This window comes from Suncus etruscus, chromosome 1, assembly GCF_024139225.1.
Source record: "Suncus etruscus isolate mSunEtr1 chromosome 1, mSunEtr1.pri.cur, whole genome shotgun sequence".
Taxonomy (NCBI): domain Eukaryota; kingdom Metazoa; phylum Chordata; class Mammalia; order Eulipotyphla; family Soricidae; genus Suncus; species Suncus etruscus.
Genome location: NC_064848.1, coordinates 74,730,057 through 74,751,217, shown reverse-complemented (window position 1 = coordinate 74,751,217; position 21,161 = coordinate 74,730,057). Strand labels below are relative to the sequence as shown.

General features: G+C 34.4%; 1 non-coding gene across 1 annotated transcript; it reads left to right on the top strand.

Annotated features, from left to right (window-relative positions):
• The first annotated feature begins 10,545 nt into the window (after nt 1-10,545).
• On the top strand, nt 10,546-10,678 carry LOC126030994 (small nucleolar RNA SNORA51). The gene has a single exon (XR_007503214.1). It is a non-coding gene; the product is annotated as a small nucleolar RNA SNORA51 (small nucleolar RNA).
• Nucleotides 10,679-21,161: the final 10,483 nt, after the last annotated feature.

The following is a 21,161-nucleotide window of genomic DNA, read 5'->3' as shown; positions in this document are numbered from 1 at the left end:
AAGCAGTAAATAACAGTTACATGATGTCTTTGAATAGGTCACAACATCATCAGTGAATGACAAATGAAGATGAGTCATAAGCTAGTTAACAGCCAGAAATCATTCACAGTAAGGCTAATTTATCTGGTCATAGAGAAATAACAAAGTTTTTTCTGCCTACTTTTCAAGTGATGACACTTTTCTCTTAAATGTAGACAATTTGTAGACTGCACATTGTACATTGCACAGACTAATAACACTTGAAAGATTAAATCTAAAAGGGAAATACTTAACATAACCCACTTAAAATACATTTCTTACACCAATGTGTTAGAATTTTAATTTATAAAGCTATATTCTTAAAATGATCATAACAGGCTTTCAAAAGTCAATTTCAAAATAGTTTTGCAACTCTAAAATATATTTCTTTCTGCCTACCTATTTTTGGTTCCTTTTGTTGATCATTTTCTAAATTTATAAGCTGTCATTAATCTTTTTATATAGGCCCTTTCTTCCTGTCTGATGTGTATATGCAAAGCAATAAATTTTCCTCTTAGTACTGATTTTGCTGTGCCCCATAAATTTTGGTAATTTTTGTTTTCATTGTCATTTTTTTCCAGAAATGTTTTGATTTCTTCTTTGATTTTATCTGACCTACTGGTTGTTCAGAAGTGTGCTCTTAAATTTCCAGGTGTTAAAGTTTTTCTTCCATATCCCTTTGTATTTCAGTCCTAATTTCAAGGCATTGTGATCTGAGAAGGTATTCTGTAAAATTGCTATCCTTTTGACTTTACAGGGATATGTTTTATGGGACAGAATGTGCTCTATCCTGCAGAATGACCCATGTACATTGTAGAAGAATGTGTATCAAATTTTCTGGAGATAGAGTGCACCATAATATCTACTAGTCCACTTGCTTCCATTTCTCTTTTTAGAGTTAGTGTATTCTTGTTGGGTTTCACCATGGTTGACCTATCAAGGGATGACAGGGCAGTGTTGAACTCTCCCACTATTATTGTCTTGCTATTGAAATCTATCTCCTTTCAGATTTTCAACAATTGTATTAAATATTTTGCTGGTCCGTCATTGGGTGAATATATGTTTAGGAGTGTGATTTCTTCCTGTTTTATATATCCTTTGATTAATACAAAATATCCATGTTTGTCCTTTATATCTTTTCTGAGTTGAAAATTTGTGTCATCTTATACTAATATGGCAACTACAGCATTTTTAAGAAAGTTGTTTGCTTGGATTATTGTCCTCCAGCCTTTGATTTTGAGTCTATATTTGTTCTGACTATTCAGATGTGTTTCTTATAGTCAGCAGAATGTTGGAATCAGTTTTTACTCCATTTGCCAATCTGTGTCTCTTAAATGGGGTATCTTAAGTGGGAGATAATTGTCATGGTATTTAGTGTCATTTGTGTAGATATTTGGTGTGACTGTTAGTCTGTCTTGTCTTGAAATAGACCTTTCAGTTTTTCTTTTATGGTTGGTTTTGAGTGTATAAAATTTCTGAGTTGCTATGAATTTGTGAAGCTATGTATATGTCCTTCATATCTGAAAGTGAGTCTAGCTGGAAACAATATTTTAGATGAAACATTAATTTTATAGAATTTAGTCACTATATCCCACCACTGCCTTCTGGTCTTGAGGGTTTTTTTGTGACAGGTCTGTGTAAATCTTAAGAGTGCTCCATTAAAAGTATTTTTCCTTTTTGATCTTGTTGTTTTCAGTATTCCATCCCTATCTGTGGGATTTGTCAATGTGATTAGAATGTCTTTGGGTCTCTTTTAATTGATAATATTCAAGCATGCAGGATTTGGTTGCATACAGTCTTTTGTAGTTTGGTAGTTTTTAGTTTTGTAGCTTTTGTAGTTAATTATTGCTAAAATTATCTTCCTGGGTCTCTGGTACTCCAATGATTCTTTAATTGTTTCTGTTGAGTTTATCAAAGATTTCTATTTTCACCTGTTCTTATTTTTTACTAATTTTTCCACTGTCTGATCATTTGCTTTAAAATTCTTTTCCAATATCCTCTGATGTATGGGTTTGTTTTTTTTTTTTTTTTTTTTTTGCATCTCATCTTGCAGCTTGTTAATTCTGTTCTCAGCTGCTATTACTATGTTTGAGAGGCTTTCTAATGGGGTTTTCATTTCATATACCAATATCTCAGTCCTGTTACTTCAGTTTGGAGTTTTTTGATATCTGTCATTGTTCAGCTCACCCTATGCTCTCCTTCAGTTCTTTGAACATCTTTGAACATCACCACAATAAAGCTTAGAGCAGAAATCAAAGAGGTAAAAATAAATAAAACAATCCAAAAGATAAAAAAAGCAAAAGTTGATTCTTTGAAAGAATAAACAAGATTGATAAACCACTAATAAAACTCATGAAGAAATGGAGAAAGAGAAACTTAATAAACTGGATTAGAATTGAAGTGGATGTCTCCATTTATATTTATTTATTTATTTTCTTCTTTTCTTTTCTTATGTGCTCTGCCACATTTTTTTCTCAATACCATGGCTTTTATATGGTGCTTACCCCCTTTTTTGTTTGTTTGTTTTTTTAATGCTCACTGCATATTTTATTTGACAGTTCTTTATGTACTGTTGCGGTGTTTCACCTTCTGTTTCCCCATCATTTCTCAAACTAAGGATGAAAGCCTCTAGAAGGACTCCACCCACTTCTGGAGTATTTGATCATTTTTTTTTTCTTTTTCTTTTCTCCAGGTTATTACTTTTCTCTTCTTCAAACAAAACCACATAACTTGAACTATCTAGTCCCACCTCCCAATTGAGGGGGGGATAAAGGAGGTACCAAGACCAAACAGGTGTAAGATCACTAAGTAGTAAGCCAGGCACAGAGGGAACCACTTACTCTAGCAGCCCTGGGAGTGAAGGAAGAGGATATGGGAAGTAGGACGGGAACGGAGGTGGAGGGAGGACATTGTGGTGATGGGAATTCCCCTGATTTTATGTTAATATGTACCCAAAATATTATTGTCAATGATTTGTAAGCCACTATGATTAAAATAAAAATTATATTAAAAAAATGAAAGGGGGGATCACTACAGATACTGCAGATATTCAAAGAGTAATTCGAGACTATTTTGAGAAACTATGCATGAAACATGATAGACAATTTTTTTGGTCTCTTATAATTGTCCACAGTCAAACCAGGATGACCTAGCTTATCAAAATAGACCCATCTTCTGAGGAAATGGTAATCAAAAATCTTCCAAAAACAAAAGACCAGGCTCTGATGGATTCACTAATGAATTTTTTTCAAACCTTTCAATAATAACTACTATCAATTCTTTTTAAGCTCTTTCGTGAAATTGAAAAATCAGGAAATTCCCATGACCACACGTAGGTTTTATTTCAGGAATGCAAGGATTGTTTAACATATGCAAATAAATCAACATAATACACCATATCAACAAAAAAGAAAAATAAAAACCATATGATCATATCAATACATGCAGAAAAAATATTCAATAAAATCCAACACCAATTCTTAATAAAAAAATAAGAAAACTTTCATCAATATGGGAATGGAGGGAATTTTTCTCAATATAGTTAAGGTAATCTACAACAAGACAATGGCAAATATTATTCTCAGTGGAGATAAATTAAAAGCTTTTCCTCTACAATCTGGTACAAGACAAGGCTGCCCTCTCTCACCACTCCTATTCAACATAGTCCTAGAAGTTCTTTCCATAGTGATGAGCTAAAAAAAAGATATCTAGGGCATCCAGATAGTAAAGAAAGAAATCATGCTCTCACTGCTTTAATATGACATGATATTATATAAAGAAAACCCTACAGACTATCAAAAAGCTTCTAGAAACAATAGATTCATATAGCAAAGTGGCAGGCTACAAAATTAACACACAAAAATCAATGACCTTCTTGTACACCAATAATAATAGAGAAGAAAGTGGACTTTCAAAAACAATCCATTCACAATAGTGTCACACAAATTCAAATATTCTGGAGTCAATTTAAATGAAGAGGTGAAGGACCTATACAAAGAAAACTACAAATCACTGCTTCAAAAAATAAAAGAGGAAACACAGAAATGGAGACACATAAACTGCAAATGTACTGTCAGGATTAATATCATTAAAATGGCAATAATCCCCAAAGCATTGTGCAGAGTTAATGTAATTCATCTAAACACACCCATGACAGTCTTCAAAAAAGTGGATCAAACATTTCTGAAATTCATTTGGATCAATAAACACCCTCAAATAACTAAAGTAATCCTTGGGTAAAGGAGTATGGGAGGCATTACTTTCCCCAATTTTAAGTTAGGAAATACAGACCTTCAGATCAGTGGAATAGACTTGAGTATTCAGACAATGTGTCCCAGATATACAATCAAATAATTTTTGATAAAGGGGAAAGAACTACAGAATGGAGCAAGGAAATCATCCTCAACAATTAGTGTTGGCACAACTGATCAGCCACTTGCAAAAAAGCAAACTCAGACCTCCATCTAACTCCATGCACAAAGGTCAAATACAAATGGTAAATACCTTGATATCAGGCCTGAGTTCATAAAGTATATAGAACAACATGTAGGTAAAACCCTCTATAAGATTAACTAAAAGCATCTTCATGGAGGAAACAGCACTCTCCAATCAAGTGGAGGCAGAAGTAAATGGATGGAACTATATTAAACTTAGAAGCATCTGCACCTCCAAGGAAATAGTGCCTAGGATTCAAAAGCCACACACAAAATAGGATAAACTATTCACCCAATACCCATCAGATAAGGTGCTAATATCTAAAATATAGATACTCCTCACTTAATGACCTACTTGTTTAGCAACCGCTCACACTTACGACCATCTCTTAACCTTTATTTTATTTTATTTTAAATATCTTTTTCCATCTTGTACACTCTACAGTACAGTACTGTAGTTTTTGGTGCTTTAATGTCCCTATTTTACTATGTTCTGTAATACATTGCAGTACTGTGTGTAAATTACAAAAGCTATGCAAATTAAAACAAGTGGAAATTTTCAGTTTGATCTATCTCGTTATTTTACTTATTCAGAATACTGTATTGTCAAGTACTATGCATATACTGTACTACTTTATACAGTACATGCAGTTCCTCATTTAACAACCAATTCACTTAATTACCAAGTCTTTGAAACGGAACTTGGTCGTTAAGCGAGGAATATCTGTATAAAGGTACTGACAGAACTTTAAAAGAAATAAACATCTAACCTTATCGAAGAATGGGGAAAAATGAACAGATAATCCTCAAAGAAGAAATACAAATGGACAAAAGGCACATGAATAAAATGCTTTACATCAAAAATCATCAGGGAGATGCAAATCAAAACAACTATGAGGTACCATCTCATGCTACAGAGAATGGGACACATCAAAGAAACAAGAACAATTCATGCTGGCAGAGATGTGGAGGGAAAGGAACTCTCATTCATTGCTGGTGGGAATGCAGTGTAGTTTAATCTTTATGGAAAACAATATGGAGATTCCTCAAAAAACTGGAAATTGAGCTCCCATATGATACAGCTGTACCACTCCTAGGGATATACCCTAAGAACACAAAAACGCAATACAAAAATCCATTCCTTGCACCTATATTCATTGCAGCACTATTTAAAATAGCCAGGTTCTGGAAACAACCAAGATACCTTTCAATAGATTAAAGGTTAAAGAAATTGTGGTACATATCCACAATGGAATATTATGCAGTCATCAGAAGAGAAGAAGTTATGAAATTTTCCTATACATGGATGTATGTACACGGAATCTATTATACTGAGTGAAATAAGTCAGAGGGAACAAGACACAGAGTAGATGCACTCATTTTTGGGGGGTTAAGCAAACTAATACACATTACTGTAATAATGTCCAGAGACATTAGAGATGAGGCCTGGAAAGACTGGTTCACAAAGATTGGTGAGTGCAGCTAGAGAAATAACTTACAGCGGTCCTCAAACATTTTAAACCAGGACCTGTGCAATTTTCTTTCGACTGTTTTTTGGAGGGCATGACCATAGTAAAAACAAAAATTATGAATAAATTTCTATGCACACTGCATATATCTTATTTTGAAGTGAAAAGGTTAACAAATATTATATTTAAAATATAGTAAATTAAATCAACAAACTTACGAAGTATTTCAATGAATCTATGGACCTGCTTTTGGCTAATGAGATGGGTCCATATTTGTCACTGCTAGTCATAACAAATGATGCAAGTGTGCATCCGATATTCTTGATCTGGTGGGAGATTTTAAATGTTTCATTCTAAAAAAAAGTCTGTTAGCAGACATAACTTCTGCCAAAGATAGTTGCCATTTTGAGTGCATTGTTCCTAAGATGACTATATGTCTCAGAGGGGAGAGATGCCTAACAATTAAGAAGGATGCTTGAATTGAATATGGCTTTCAGAGACTCACAATTCTGTAGTTCAGCCAGTTCGATTTAGTAAATTATATCCATATTTTTAATAAAAATAGAGAATGGGTTAAGGAAAATCTGTATGTCCTGCTCATGGAGATGCAGCTCTTTAAATCTAATGTGGTACTCCGTTTGCACTATTTCCAGTGAATCCACATATGTTTTGTTTGGGAATGCAACCAATGGTTTTTCCACTAACAGATTTTTAGTTGTGGGGAGATGACAGAATTTTCCTCCTTCACTTATTTGATGAGGAGGCCTGATTTTACTTCAGATGCTTTGACATGATTGCATTTCACAGATGAGCTTCCCTTTTCCTTGAAGCTGCACATTGAAATTGTTGAGTAGCTCTGTTACATCTGTCAGAAAGGCAAGCTACCATTTCCACTCTGCATCATTGAACTCTGGTACTTCTTTGCTTTGTGAAAGCAGAAAAGTTGTAATCTGTGGAAGTAACTCCACAGAGTTAACTAGAAACTTTTCAAAACTCTCCCTTGACTCAGCTAACAGACTTCTCTGTGATACAGAACATCTTTATAGTCAACATTTAGCTCAGACAAAAAATCCTGAAAGTATCTGTGGTGTAGTGCATGAACTCTAATGAAGTCAACACTAGATACTACAATTTTCATAATAGAGTCCCTCTTCAGTGATTTACAACACAGTACTTGTTGGTGGATGAGGCAGTGTATGGCCTCAGTTGTTTGTCACTGACCAGCAGGGGAGAACAACAGGCAGCCCATCTAGATATCAGAGATCACTCTGTTACCACCCATCCATCTAACATTTCTAACATCTTTCCTTCTCTTCTTTCTACCTTTCTTCCTTTCCTGCCTTTTTCCCTTTCCTTCTGTTCCACCTTACTTCTTTCCTTATTCACACCATAACTTATTTCCTCCTTTCTACCTTTCCTTCTGTCCATCTTTCAATGTTTCCTTCTTTTCACCCTTCACTATATTTCTTCTTCTTATCCACAATTCCTTCTGGTAATGACCATGAGATTCAGCTCTTAATAATGCTGTCCATTTCCTCTAAGCTGCCTCTATACTGTGTCTTTGTCTCCTGCTCTCTCTCCCATTCTCCAACCTTCACTGCCCATAAGCCACCGTACAGGCAGCCCTCCCAAATGATTCCTCTGAATCCTAAGCAGTTGTAGTCCGGCTGCTATTTACTGAAGGCTGAACATTGATTCCCATAATTCTCCGCCGATAACTGTTTTTCTGTTAAAAAAAAAAAAAAAGATAGGCAGCAGCCAGCCTGGTGGATAAAAGTCCTCAGCAGGCTGCTTGTGGCCCGCAGGCTGTAGTTTGAGGACCCCTGAACTACACTGACAACTTTGACATGACAATATCAATAAGTGAGAGCAGTAGTATGCCTGTCTCGAATACTGGCTGGGGGGCGCGGGAGGCAGATTGGGGATATTGGTGATGGGAATTTTGCACTGGTGAAGGCAGGTGTTCTCTTTATGATTGAAACCCAACTACAATCATGTCTGTAATCAAGGTGCTTAAATCAAGATTTAAAAAACCTAAAAAATATTTATATATATTGACTTTTATACTTGAATTAAAGATGTCATATACAATCAATTTATTTACTAAATTTAACAAGAAAACTTGTGTTATTAAAAGCTATTAGTTTTTCTTTCTCAAACTATTGCTTTTCCTTAAAAATGAAATAAGACTATATAAGTTAAATTTTAAAACTTGTTAAGTAATTTTATTGCAAAGTTTTCTATAAAATAGATGAGTCACCTTGCAACATATGCTCTGCTAATTACTATATGTGTGATACCATGTTAAAATATTTGTTATTTATGCACTATATATTGTTTTGAGTGACTCATTTTAGCCTAACTCGATATGATTAAACCACTAAATCTATTTAAGACTAATTAAAAGTAAGAAGTCTTGGAGAACTAGCTATAACAAAGTAGTTCATATAATCAGAAACATTTTTATAATTTGTAAATTACATTTATAATTCTAAAAAAATCTCAGTGTCTAAATAATTAGCCATAGGATTAATACAAAAATCACATGAAATTTTAACTAAGTAATTTCAAAATATTTTGTATAAATTTGAAAATAAGAGAAATAATGTACATTAAAATATAGTTGTTTTTTAGGTTATTTGAGTAGGTATATTTTCATCAGTAAGGAGTATTGTAAAGCGAATATAGTTAATATAACACCTTATACTTTGAGATAAATTCAAGAATCTCAGAAAGAGGAAAAATATGAATATGTGTTTTATCAATGTAGTAATCAGGAAAATAAATTCTGCAGTTAACCTTTCTCCCAAACACAAGATGGTGAACTCTATTAGCTGTATTAACTATTTATTAATGTACAGATGAATAATATTATACCTCAATAGTATGTTAACAGGTATAAAAATAAAAATAACCAATAAAATTATGGCTATAGAAGCCAAAGTGGATAATTTTGGTCAAAATGACTTTTCTTAATTCAGCACTAAAATGTAGGAAATCAATGAAAAATCATATTTCAATATAACTTTACAATAGTAACTCAACTTAAATATATAATTTTTACAAAACAGAAAAATGTATACATCAGTTGGTAGGTACACACAGCTGGTAGGTATACATGAAGTTTTATTATCATTGCAGTTTTTCTATAATATTAGTAATTCTTCCAGTAGAATATAAAGTCCAGTCCAAAATTACTATTTCTACTAATTTGGGAGAACTCAAATGGTGGGTTTCAGGGCTTACCTCTAACTTTGTTCTTAGGTATCATTCTTGGTGGAGTTCAGGGATCATATAGGGATTGAACCTAGGTGGCTACATGGAAGAAAGGAAGGAAGGAATGAAGGAAGAAAGGAAATATTTAACAAAAATCTCACTTCTGTTTCTAGTTATAAACATGGCAGGTAGGGTCAGAGCAAATGCCTGATTTGCAGTCATCTGACCAGGGTTCACTCTTTGGCATATGTATTGATTCCCCAAGCCTGCAAAGATAATCCGTTTAGCACAGTGCCGGGAATAATCCCTTATCATAGCTTGGTGTGGCCCTCAAATAAAAAAAATACAAAAATGTCATATTACTTTGTTTTTAATTTAATTGTTCTTTTTTTTATTTTAGGATTTTGGGGCCACACCTGGTGGCACTCAGGGATTACTCCTGGATCTGCCCTCATCACTCTTGGCAAGCTCTAGGGACCATGTGAGATGCCATGGATCAAAGCTAGGTCTAATTTTTATGACTGGCAAACATCCTACCCCTGTACTATTGTCCAGCCCCCACTTTTTTTATATTTCTTTTAGTAGAGAAAATAATTAGACATAATTATTTTCCCCTAATCAGATTTCTGGTCTAAAGAGCATAGAAAATGAGCATAGATGTGGAAATTTTCTTTAAGTATTTTAGTTTTATATACTTGTTTTATTGAAAAATACCCATATTTTGTTCATTTGCTTTAAAATATTAAACTTTCCATAAGCTTTTATTTTTATTCAATCTTATGATATATTTTTAATTAAGAAATTTACTTCTTCTTTCTTTTAATCTAGCATTTTTCATGGAAGATTAGAAGTATTTTTCACTTAAAACATGATTCAGGCAAACCAGCCTTAAATTGTTCTAAAAGCAAATTTAGTGTTGGGCCCAGAGAGATAGCACAGTGGCATTTGCCTTGCAAGCAGCTGATCCAGGACCGAAGGTGGTTGGTTCGAATCCCGGTGTCCCATATGGTCTCCTGTGCCTGCCAGGAGCTATTTCTGAGCAGCCAGCCAGGAGTAATCCCTGAGCACCGCCGGGTGTGGCCCCAAAACCAAACCAAAACAAAACAAAACAAAGCAAATTTAGTGTTAAATCAATAATTGAGTTGTTTTTTACCTTCCAGATGGGGTTACAGTTTTATTTTATATATTCAAAAATAGACTTAGGTTGTAAGTAGCATGAAATATTGAGTATTTTAGATTTGAAGTTTCTTTTTATACCATGTAGTCTGTTCCTTTGTAAAAATTAAATAAAAATTAAATTTTTAAAAATTAAACTTAGCTCTACTCTTTACACCTTCCTACAGATCCTGGGATACCATACATGGAACTTTTGTATGGCTTACTCATGTTCATTTCAAGAATTACATGTCGGCCTCCCAATGCTTACCACAGGCTGTGTTCTTTACACTGACTGTATAGAAAGAGGAGGTATAGTAAATGCACCTCATATACACATCAACCCAGGCCCTTTACCTGGTCTGTATTGTGAATGGGGGGACAAAAAAAAGAATTACATGTCACTAGGGAGATGGAAGAACAAAAATGCATACCATGTATATGTATGTATACATACAAACATATGTATTTGTATATGTATGTATATGTACATGTATATATAGCTTGCATGCAAGCTATTCATTGTTATTTGGTGGGCAAGACAGAAGGCAGTAGTGCTTAGGGATTAATTCAAGCTCTACATTTAGAGATCAATTCTGGCACTGTTTAGGGGACAATGTGTGATGTCAAGAATCAAACCTGGGTTAGGTGTACACATATCATCTAATAACTATACTAGCTCTCATTCCTACATCCAGACTTATAAACTCTATGATTAAAAACATGTACTAAGTGAAGCCATTTTTTGGCCTTGAAAATGTTTTGCAGTTGCCTTTTACCTAGTCTATCTCAAAAAAATATAATATTTTGGGGCCTGAGCAGTGGCGCAAGAGTTAAGGCATCTACCTTGCCTGTGCTAACGTAGAAAGGACCGCCGTTCAATCCCCCAGCGTCCCATATGTTCCTTCAGCCAGGAACAATTTCTGAGCGCATAACCAGGAGTAACCCCTGAGCGTCACCAGGCGTGTCCCCTCCAATAATAGAGTATTTTATTCTATTGCACATCTTGCTCCAGCAACTAAGTTGTTTTTTTTTTGTTTGTTTGTTTTTGTTTTATTTTTTTGATTTTTTTTTAACACCTGTAACTCTTGTTTGTATGGGGGCCTGTGAACACCTGACAAAGTTCAAGACTAACTTCTGGTTCTGTGCTCGAAAATCGTTTCTTGTAGTGCATAGAGTCTATATGTGGTTTTGGAAAGAGTCTATATGTGGTTTTGGGAAGGTCAAACTTAGATCACATTGAAGGTAAGAGCTGTACATGTAGGAACTGACATACTATATATACAGTCAAATAGTATAGAACTGGTAATTTTACTTTTTTTTACATATTTACATACATTCTTAACATTTTTATATTAAAAGAATAGATTTTATACCCCTTGCTATTCACAAGTTGCCTGTGGCTTCCTTTTCAGTATAAATAATAGTTTTCAAATGGCAAAATGATATTTCTAATTTGTGGGTGAAAAATGGATATTAAAAATAGTACTGAGCATCAGGTAGAACTTCTGAGCATGAAAATATAACCATCAAAAATTACTAACAGCAGTAGTGCTGCTATTGGACTACAGAGAATAAGAATGCTGAGTATAATTTGAATATATATTGAATAAATAAAAAGTCTGGCTCAACCAAGAGAAACAATTGGAACTTCAAAATTTGCTCAAACTGAAGGCTCTGATCTGTTTATATTATGTCCCCTGCCTCCTTATTTCACGAATGGAAGCCATATAGCGGCTGCTGACTCCTACTACTTTGTTTTCCTGGCACTATTATTAAAAATATGAGTCTCATCTAACTGTTTTTCAAATATTAGAGAAGCAAAAGATCTTCCTACAGATCTGAGCAACATGACCTCCTCTAATTGTTTTTCATTTAATACAGGATATATTTTGAATTCCTTCCACCTACTCCTACAACAACATTGTTGCAAAAGCTAAAGGAAATATTCAAGAGAAGATTTTGTAGATAATTTGATTTTCAATTTTAATATAAATTTACTAATCAGTAAAAATATAAATGCTAATATCAGGGCAATTTTAAGAAGGAAGAATGAAAGTGAAACAGAGAAATTGAAGATTATCCTTAGAGAAAAGAAAACCTTTTTGTTTTTCTTCTTTATTTTGTGAGTATGATTTTGGTATGATGGGCATAACATGATTGGCAAACTCTTTGTCTGAGGAATATAATTTTCCCCTTTTCATATAAAAAGAAATATTTAGCATTCTTTCTTCAGAAATTTTCATTAGATATTTCTCATTTTAAGAAAAGTATGTTAGGGGCCGGAGAGATAGCATGGAGGTAAGGCATTTGCCTTTCATGCAGGAGGTCATCGGTTCGAATCCCGGCGCCCCATATGGTCCCCTGTGCCTGCCAGGAGCAATTTCTGAGCCTGGAGCCAGGAATAACCCCTGAGCACTGCCAGGTGTGACCCAAAAACCAAAAAAAAAAAAGAAAAAAAGAAAAGTATGTTAGTTCCTCTATTCATCAATAATAATTCTGGATAGAAAATTGCTTATTTTAATATCTATATATTTTGGCACACTAATTAGGTTGGTTTACTTCTATATTTAAAAAGTAGAGAATTATAAAGTATACTATTAATCATTATGATTTTTTGATTAATAAAAATCACAAATATTTATACATGTAAATGTTTTTATTAGTATTTATTAAAAGCTAATTTCTATTTTGTAAATGAGTTATGCTTTAATTTCCAAATACTGTACTGCAGGATATTATCTCAATTGTTAAATTGTGATGTAATTTATATGGCCAAAAATAAATTTTTAGATAAACACTTTTAGTGTGCCTAATTATAACATAAGGAACAATTCAAATACATTAAATACTTATATTCAAGGCACTTATACGTTAAAAGATTTTATTCACAATTCATATTATTTTTACATATATTATTCCCTACTTAAAGTTAGACCTTGAAATTTAACCTCATTGTCTAAATATTAGTTTAAAATGTTATCTCATCTTTATCAATACATTTGGAAAAATGTGCTCATTACAATACCTAACAGTTTTACAAAAATATATGAATATGTTTTATTAGTGTTTTTATTCAGGTGCTAATATATTAATCCAAAGTTATTAAATACAACAAAATAAGAATTTCTGCAAAAGTGATTTAAAGTTATTTGTTTCACTATCTTTATTCAATACATGAAAAAGCAGCATATTTTCCCTGAGTTTCACTGAGGTACTATTAGTTACAATATTATTAATTATAGTTTCATGCACACTTTGTTCCAAAACCAGACTACCACATGAGTACCATATAACTTCATCTTTGTCCCCAGGACACTTCTCTCTATCCATATCTCTCCCCACACAGACCAGCCATTTTTTTATGCATTGAATTATTTTTTGTTTGTTTGTTTGCTTTGGTTTTTTTTTTTTTTTTTTTTTTTGTAATACCCGGTAGTGCTCAGGGGATACTCCTGGCTCTACACTCAGAAATTGCTCCTGAAAGGCTCAGGGACTACATGGGATGCCAGAATTCAAACCACCGTCCTTCTGCATGCAAGGCAAATGCCTTACCTCCATGCTATCTCTTCAGCCCCTATGCATTGAATTCTTATAATTATCACACTAATTCTTTATAAATGAGATATTCCTCTAATTAGTATAGCATAGTCTACCAGGGGTCTCAAACTCGTGGCCCGCTGGCCGTTTGCGGCCCTCCGTACAACATTGTGTGGCCCTGCCCTAGAGGAATCTTTTTTTGTTTTGTTTTGTTTTAGTTGTTTGGGTCACACCCCCCAATGTTCAAGGCTTACTACTGACTTTGCACTCAAGGATCACCCCGACTTTGCCTCCTGCGGCCCGCAGGTAAATTGAGTTTGAGACCCCTGGTACTTTTATTATGTTTAAATAATGGTAACTACTTTTGCAAATTATAAAAGGAAACTTTAGTTTACTTATGTCTGTTAACCATATCTACCCTTTCTCCTTCAACTTAAACATTGATGTATTTTATTTGCTTCTTCCATTAATTGTGACTTTTATTCATTTAACTAAAGGGCTGTTGTGATTTTGTTTTTGTTTTGTGAGCCCTATTCATCAGCAATCACAGTTTACTATTTTGTCTGCACTCAAGAATCACTTATGACAGTTCTCAGGAGATCATATGGGATCTTCTGGAATAAACTCGAATCAGCTAAATACAAGGCAAAGCACCCTACCTACTGTAATTACTGCTCTTTCTTAACAAACTTATGATCTCTGTTTTATTTTTTTTTCATCAAACTCACTATCTGTGGGATTATGGCATTGGTCTTTTCTATCTCAATCAGTATATGACTTGTTACTCATTGGTTGGAATCAGCTTTGAATGTAGCATCTTGGATTAGTGTGGAGACCAGCTAGCCCTACATTCCAGGTGTGAATAGTTCCTTGAGATTAAAAATCTTGGTTGGGTAAATTAATTTATTGAGACATAATCATACTGAACACTGTATATGGTATCTAGTATAACTGAGCACCAAGGTGTAAGATTAGGGTGTCCAACTTTGTTGCCAAGAACCACTGTGGAGGCAGACTGAAGGGTTATTTTATACTTGGTAAAATTAGGCCATTAAAACATATCGTTGGTAATCACTGCAGCTAGTCTCTGGCTTCTTATTCTATTCATCACCTATTATCACCCTATTATTGCCTATTCATCATCCTATTATCCACGTGGTTCTGTGGATAAATACCTTAAGCCATTAATATAGACTTTGTAGTTAGAGGATGTTTACATACCTGTTCACTCTAAACGACTGTTTTCATTGCAGCTGTTTATTTTATGGTATAATAGATAGTTGAGGCTTTGTTGTTGCCCCTCTTCCACTTGCTTTGAACACTGCCTTGCTAAATACTGGCAACTATGATGCTTGGAGTTTCTACTCATTTAGACCATTGTAATTGTTAATGGAGTATCATATTTATATATGGTATATATTCTAGATCCCTCAGAGCAGTGCTATCATTCTGTATTTATCCTTCTTCTTCGGGCCTACTTCATTCAACATAATATGTTCTAGATCCATCCATGTTGCTGCAAAATCCATGATTGTATTGTTTCTAACTGCTATGTAATATTCCATTGTGTATAGACACCACATCTTCATGATCCACTCATCTGTGTTGGGCACTGGGGTTGGTTCCAAATCTTGGCTATTGTGCTGAGTTCTACGATAAATAGGGGAGTGCATACATAATTTGGGATGAATGTCATTGTGTCCTGTGGGAAGATTCCCAGGAGTGTGATTGCTGGATCATATGGTAGCTATCACTTCACCCTCCAATCACAATCTGATATCCTGCCTTAGTAACACTCTTTATTCTCAGTTCTTAACCCATTAGATATCAAGACCGACTCCTGCCCCAATAAGCCATCACCCAGCTCCCAAGCGAAGGGACACCCACTCAGCCCTACATCTCATCCTCCAGCAAGAAACTACAACCAACATCCTGCTGACTCATGCTCTGTGGCCCTCCTCACTCCCCACAAATGTGAACTATTGTTTGATACTGGACTCAGCTCCAGAAGGATCCCCAGTACAAGAACTCTACCTGAGCCTTTTCTGTCACAAATCTTTTCTCAATCTCAACAAAATAAAAATGTACCCTCAATCCATCCCACACAAGAATATCTCAAAAGACAATGGGGAAAACTATATTTGTAAGTTTAAGATCTATATAGTAATACCTCTTAATCGGTTTATCCCCAAATATAAGGTAGTAGTATCCTGCATCTCTTTGTTACCTTAATATTTTTAATCTTATTTTTATTAATTTTTTATTTTATATATATGTATGTATATATATTGTCTAGTTTATGTTTTCTTCTGTTATTCCACCTGTTTTGGTTCTTATTGACATAAAAACTTACAAGAAAAAATTTTGCCTGGGATAATAGCTTAGGTTAAAGCCAGGGCACAGAGATGATGGAGCCTGACACTCTCACCTCCCAAATGCACCAGCAATATAATATTGCACCATTTATTTTTGCAAAGGCTTACTAAAAAGGGGGAAATTTATGTATGTATAGAAACAAGCTCTTATCTTCTAGGGATAAGAATTCATACTCTTTACAATATAGGGGCACCTCTCACCTTGAACATATGTCATGTGGACCCAATTTAGATTCCAGGTGATTGGACATTGACCATCCAACCCCAAAATCTAGATCCCAGACATAGAACAGACACAGTTTTCAGCAACAGCTCCAGGAACCAATCTCCTTCTGGGACATTCTTAATACTACTCTGACACCAACATGCGCTGGTTTTGATATGACATCCTGACAATGAAGAAATGGCAACAACTTGTTCTAAGATCAGGTTGTCTTACCTCACTCCTAACAATAAGATGAAATCAGAATACATGTCATCTTTTGATTTGTACAAAAGCCAAGTTGGCTAGCTACAGAAGAGTGACTATGACAACCATGACTAGGAAGAACTTATTCTGGAACCAATAAAAAAGACCCTAGTCTAGGCCTTGGCCTATGATCTGCACAACTAAGATCTCTAATTCCAGAGGTCTGACTGAGACAACTGCAAATGAGCAGATCTTCTGGAAACATAATGAAAGACTCTATCCTAGGCTTCATCATAAGTTCGGGGCAAAAATCAAAAAATGATGGGAAACAACTCCTAGACTGTAAAGACTCCATCCTAGGCTCCATCCTTTGACCTATGCAAATACCAAGATCTCTACCTACAGAGGCAGGATTTTATTATCCATGACAAAGCGAAAAGTTTCCAGACACCACAAAAGGACCTACGGGAGAGTAAAAGAACATGTATGGAACCTGTAGTTATTCCCATGACAGTATACTGTAAGGATGGAGAAACCTTGTATCTCTTAGGCCAAGGGAATTCCCTTTCTAATATCCCCCAAAATTTGCTGTGCCTATATAAGAAAAAAAATAGAGAAGCACAAATTAATTTTTTAGTTTTGTTATTGTTGTTGTTTGTTGTTTTATTTCTTTTTTGTGCTTTAATTTTATTGTTTTTATCAGGACCATGGTTATTGTGTAGTTGTTGTCTTTATTGCTGTGGTGCTTTTTGAGTTTGGTATTTTTTTTGTATTGTTGTTATACTTTTTTCCTTTTTCCCTTTTTCTCTTAAATTGATATTTATAGTCTCTAGAAGGATTTCTCTAATTTTTTGCTTGTTTGATCTTTTCCCCACTTTATTTTATTATTATTTTTCTTTCCTTCAAACAGAACCACATAATTTGAACCACCTTGTTACACCTCACAAATGGAGGGGGAAATAATGGATGGTACCATTACAGACCAAACAGTTGTATGAACATTAAGTAGAAATAAAAAAAATTGATCAGATTTAAACACCAAATCCAAATCCAATAACAACAGAATCAAAACCCAATCTACAACATGCTGGACAGAGAGGGAACTAGTTATACCAGCAGCCCGGGTGGCCAAGAAGGGGGTTATAGGATGCATGCTTGTAACAGAGGTGGAGGGAGGACAACATTGGTGGTGGAAATGCACCTAATTCAATGTCACTATGTACTTAAAATATTACTGTAAAAGATTTGTGATACTCTTTGGTCAAAATAGAAATTAAAAAATAAAAACTTATTTGAAGCATAAGTAGGTCCTTAAGTTTTCCGAATTTCTTGAGAGCTGGCTGCTTGGACCTGTACTTTGCTAGGCGCTAAGGGTAACATGGGGAACTTCTCCAAAGCCTTTTCTCTCTACATGTGTGTGAGAGTGTGAGTGAGTGAGTGAGTGAGTGAGTGAGTGAGTGAGTGAGTGAGTGAGTGAGTGAATGAGTGAGTGAGTGAGATGTTTGTGTGTGTTTGTGTGTGTGTGTGTGTGTGTGTGTGTGTGTGTGTGTGAATTATTTTCCAGACCAGACTGCCAACCGATTCCAGACCCACATCTTTTTAGTGTTCTGGTGTTGGAACCTGAAGACTATTCTTCACAAGGTATCCTTAATAATCTAAGATACCTTTAGAATTTTAGCAATTTCTAGTCTTTCTTTAGTTTTCACATTTCTTCTTAACCTTCACATGCTGTCCAAGAAAAAAAACACCTTCAATGAATTTACTAAGGATGTGACCAATACATATATTCTTTTGTTCTTTTGTATTTTACAATCATAATAATTTCTTACATTAAGTAGTGACTGATGAGTATAGCTATCCATACATATGCATATAAAGTATAAAGTAATTTATATTGTCAAATAAAGCTCTGTGCAAGTATGTTTTCTTCACTCTAGATATGCTAGAAACATCTTCCATGTTAATATTTATTTTATGTTTTGCTATAACTATTCATACAAATTTGTTTTTATAATTTATGTTACTTTACCCTCATAAATAATCATATACTTTTGTAATATTTTATGCATTGTTTGTCTGTAATTTATGACACATTTATATGCAGACTCACTTTATTCTCAGTGACTCTCTGGAACAGACTGTGACACTTTTCTTCAATACAGTCAATATAAATTGCTTTTTCAAGCCTGGCTCAAAGCTGTCATGATAAAATTGACCTTTATTATTTCACTTATCTATGTTCCCTATTTACTGGGCTACAAATGCTTCTCATTTAAAAAAATTAATTATCTATAAGACACAGTACAGAGGCAATTTGTTGCCTTGCATGCAGCCAACCCTTTTTCAATCTCTGGCACCACATATGGTTCCCTGAGTACTGTTAGTAATTTTCCCTGAGCAAGGACAGAGAAAAAAGTCTGGATAAAATTCAGACTCAATGTCCCACAGAAAATTAATTAATTAATTAAAAAATTCCAAATTATTAATACTTCGTACAATAATTTCAAATATAAAAACTCAGTAGTACAATGACTGAGAAAATTAGAATGCTTGTCTTGAATACATGGGGGAGGAGTAGGGAAATTGAAGATATTGTTGATGGGAATGTTGCACTGGAAAAGGGGAGTTGTTCTTTATATGACTGAAACCCAACTATAATCATGTTTGTAATCAAAGTTCTTAAAGACAATATTAAAAATAAAAAATGATATAACAATAAACAATAAATATATATTTATAGCACACCAATAATTTATATATAACATTTATTCATAATATATTTAATTTATAAGTTTAAAAACTCAGCAGTAAGACATAACCACTTTCTATATTATTAGTATAATTAAGAGTATTTGCTTAAGTTTTATACATGTATAATTAGCTGAACTTGTTTGTTTAAAATGTCTACATTTTGTTAGATTATTTTTTAATTACTTCATTTAAACACCATGGATACAAGGTTGTTCATAATACAGTTTTTTTTTCACAGTTACAAAGTTGTTTATGATTGAGTTTCAGTCACACAATGTAAAACATCCTCACAATCCACATTTTCCAGAACCATTGTCCCCAGTTTCCCTCCTGCCAACACCCCTGCCTGCTTCTGGGGCAGACAATTTATATTCCCTCACTTGCTATATTTTTATTTTAGGAAAACTTCTATGCTTATAAAAAGAATTGACAAGGCCTATTAGGTATCTATTATTGCATTATAAATGACCCAAAAACAGTCATTTAGACATTTAAATTATCAATTTTCTGTTTTTGTTTGTTTTCTCATGTTTGCTTGTTTTTCATTTGGGGGCAAAAGCTAGTGATGCTCAGGGATTATTCTTGATGCAAAAATTACTCCCTAGGACCATATAGATGCTGGAGATCAAGCTACCATTGGATGCATGTAGGACAAGTGCCCTAGATTCTGAACTATCATGTTAGCCCGAATGACACAATTTCTGACTGGCAAAAGTACAGAGCACTTTTAGTTCAATGTTTTATATAAACCTGCATTAAGATGTTTAGTCAAGGTTAAATTACTCTAAAAGAGGGAGGTGGATCTAGAAAAAGACTTGCACTCAGTTTAATGTTTATTGGCATCTTTATTCCTCGCTTGGGTACTTGATTTAGTTTACAATCACATGGGCCTGCAATAGATTGTCCATGCCACAGCTGCTTTTCAGTGAGAATGAGTTAAGACAGCACAGAGGGGAAAAAGAGATAGACACATTTGGAGGAAGAGTCCACAATGAATACTAAAGTCTTATTACTTAATCTCAGACATAACTGATCATTATAATATTAACTTGCTATCTTTTAAATAACCAACTCTAGTATAATGTAGAAGAGAATTCTAAAAGAGTGAAAATACCAGCCGGTGAGTTTTTTGATGTATTGGTGCCTGAGCAGTGGCATATGCAGTAGGGCAATTGCCTTGCTGGAGCTAACCTAGAATGAACTACGGTTGGATCCTCCTGCGTCCCATATGGCCCCCCAAGCCAGGAGTGATTTCTGAGCCCATAACCAGGAGTAGCCCCAGATCGTCACTGGGTGTGGCCCCCCGAAAAAAAAAAGGAAAAAAATCTGTCAAGGTGCTCAAAATAGAAAATAAAAGAAAATTTAAACTGACGACCTCTTATCTACTTTCTTTCCATGTTTCTTCATCTTCTATTTAATTAATGCTTCATTACTCAATACATTCAAATATATTGACAAACATAGCACAGCCCATAGTGTTTGTCTTGCACTCTGTCAAACTGAATTTTATCACCAGCTCGCCCATGGCCCTCCAATCATTTTAAGGACAGATTCCTAAGTGCAGAGCTAGAAGTAATCCTTAGCATAGCCAGTGTGGTTTCCCAAAAAATGTTTAGGGGTCATAGCAATAGTACAGTGGATTAGTTAACTTGCTTTGCATATGGCCAACATGGGTTTGGCCCCCAGTATTCTATGGTACCCGAGCACTGTCAGGAGTGATTTATGAGTACAAATATATTATTTGCCAACTTTACTCATTGATTATGACACAAGAAGCTATTTAAAATTGATATAC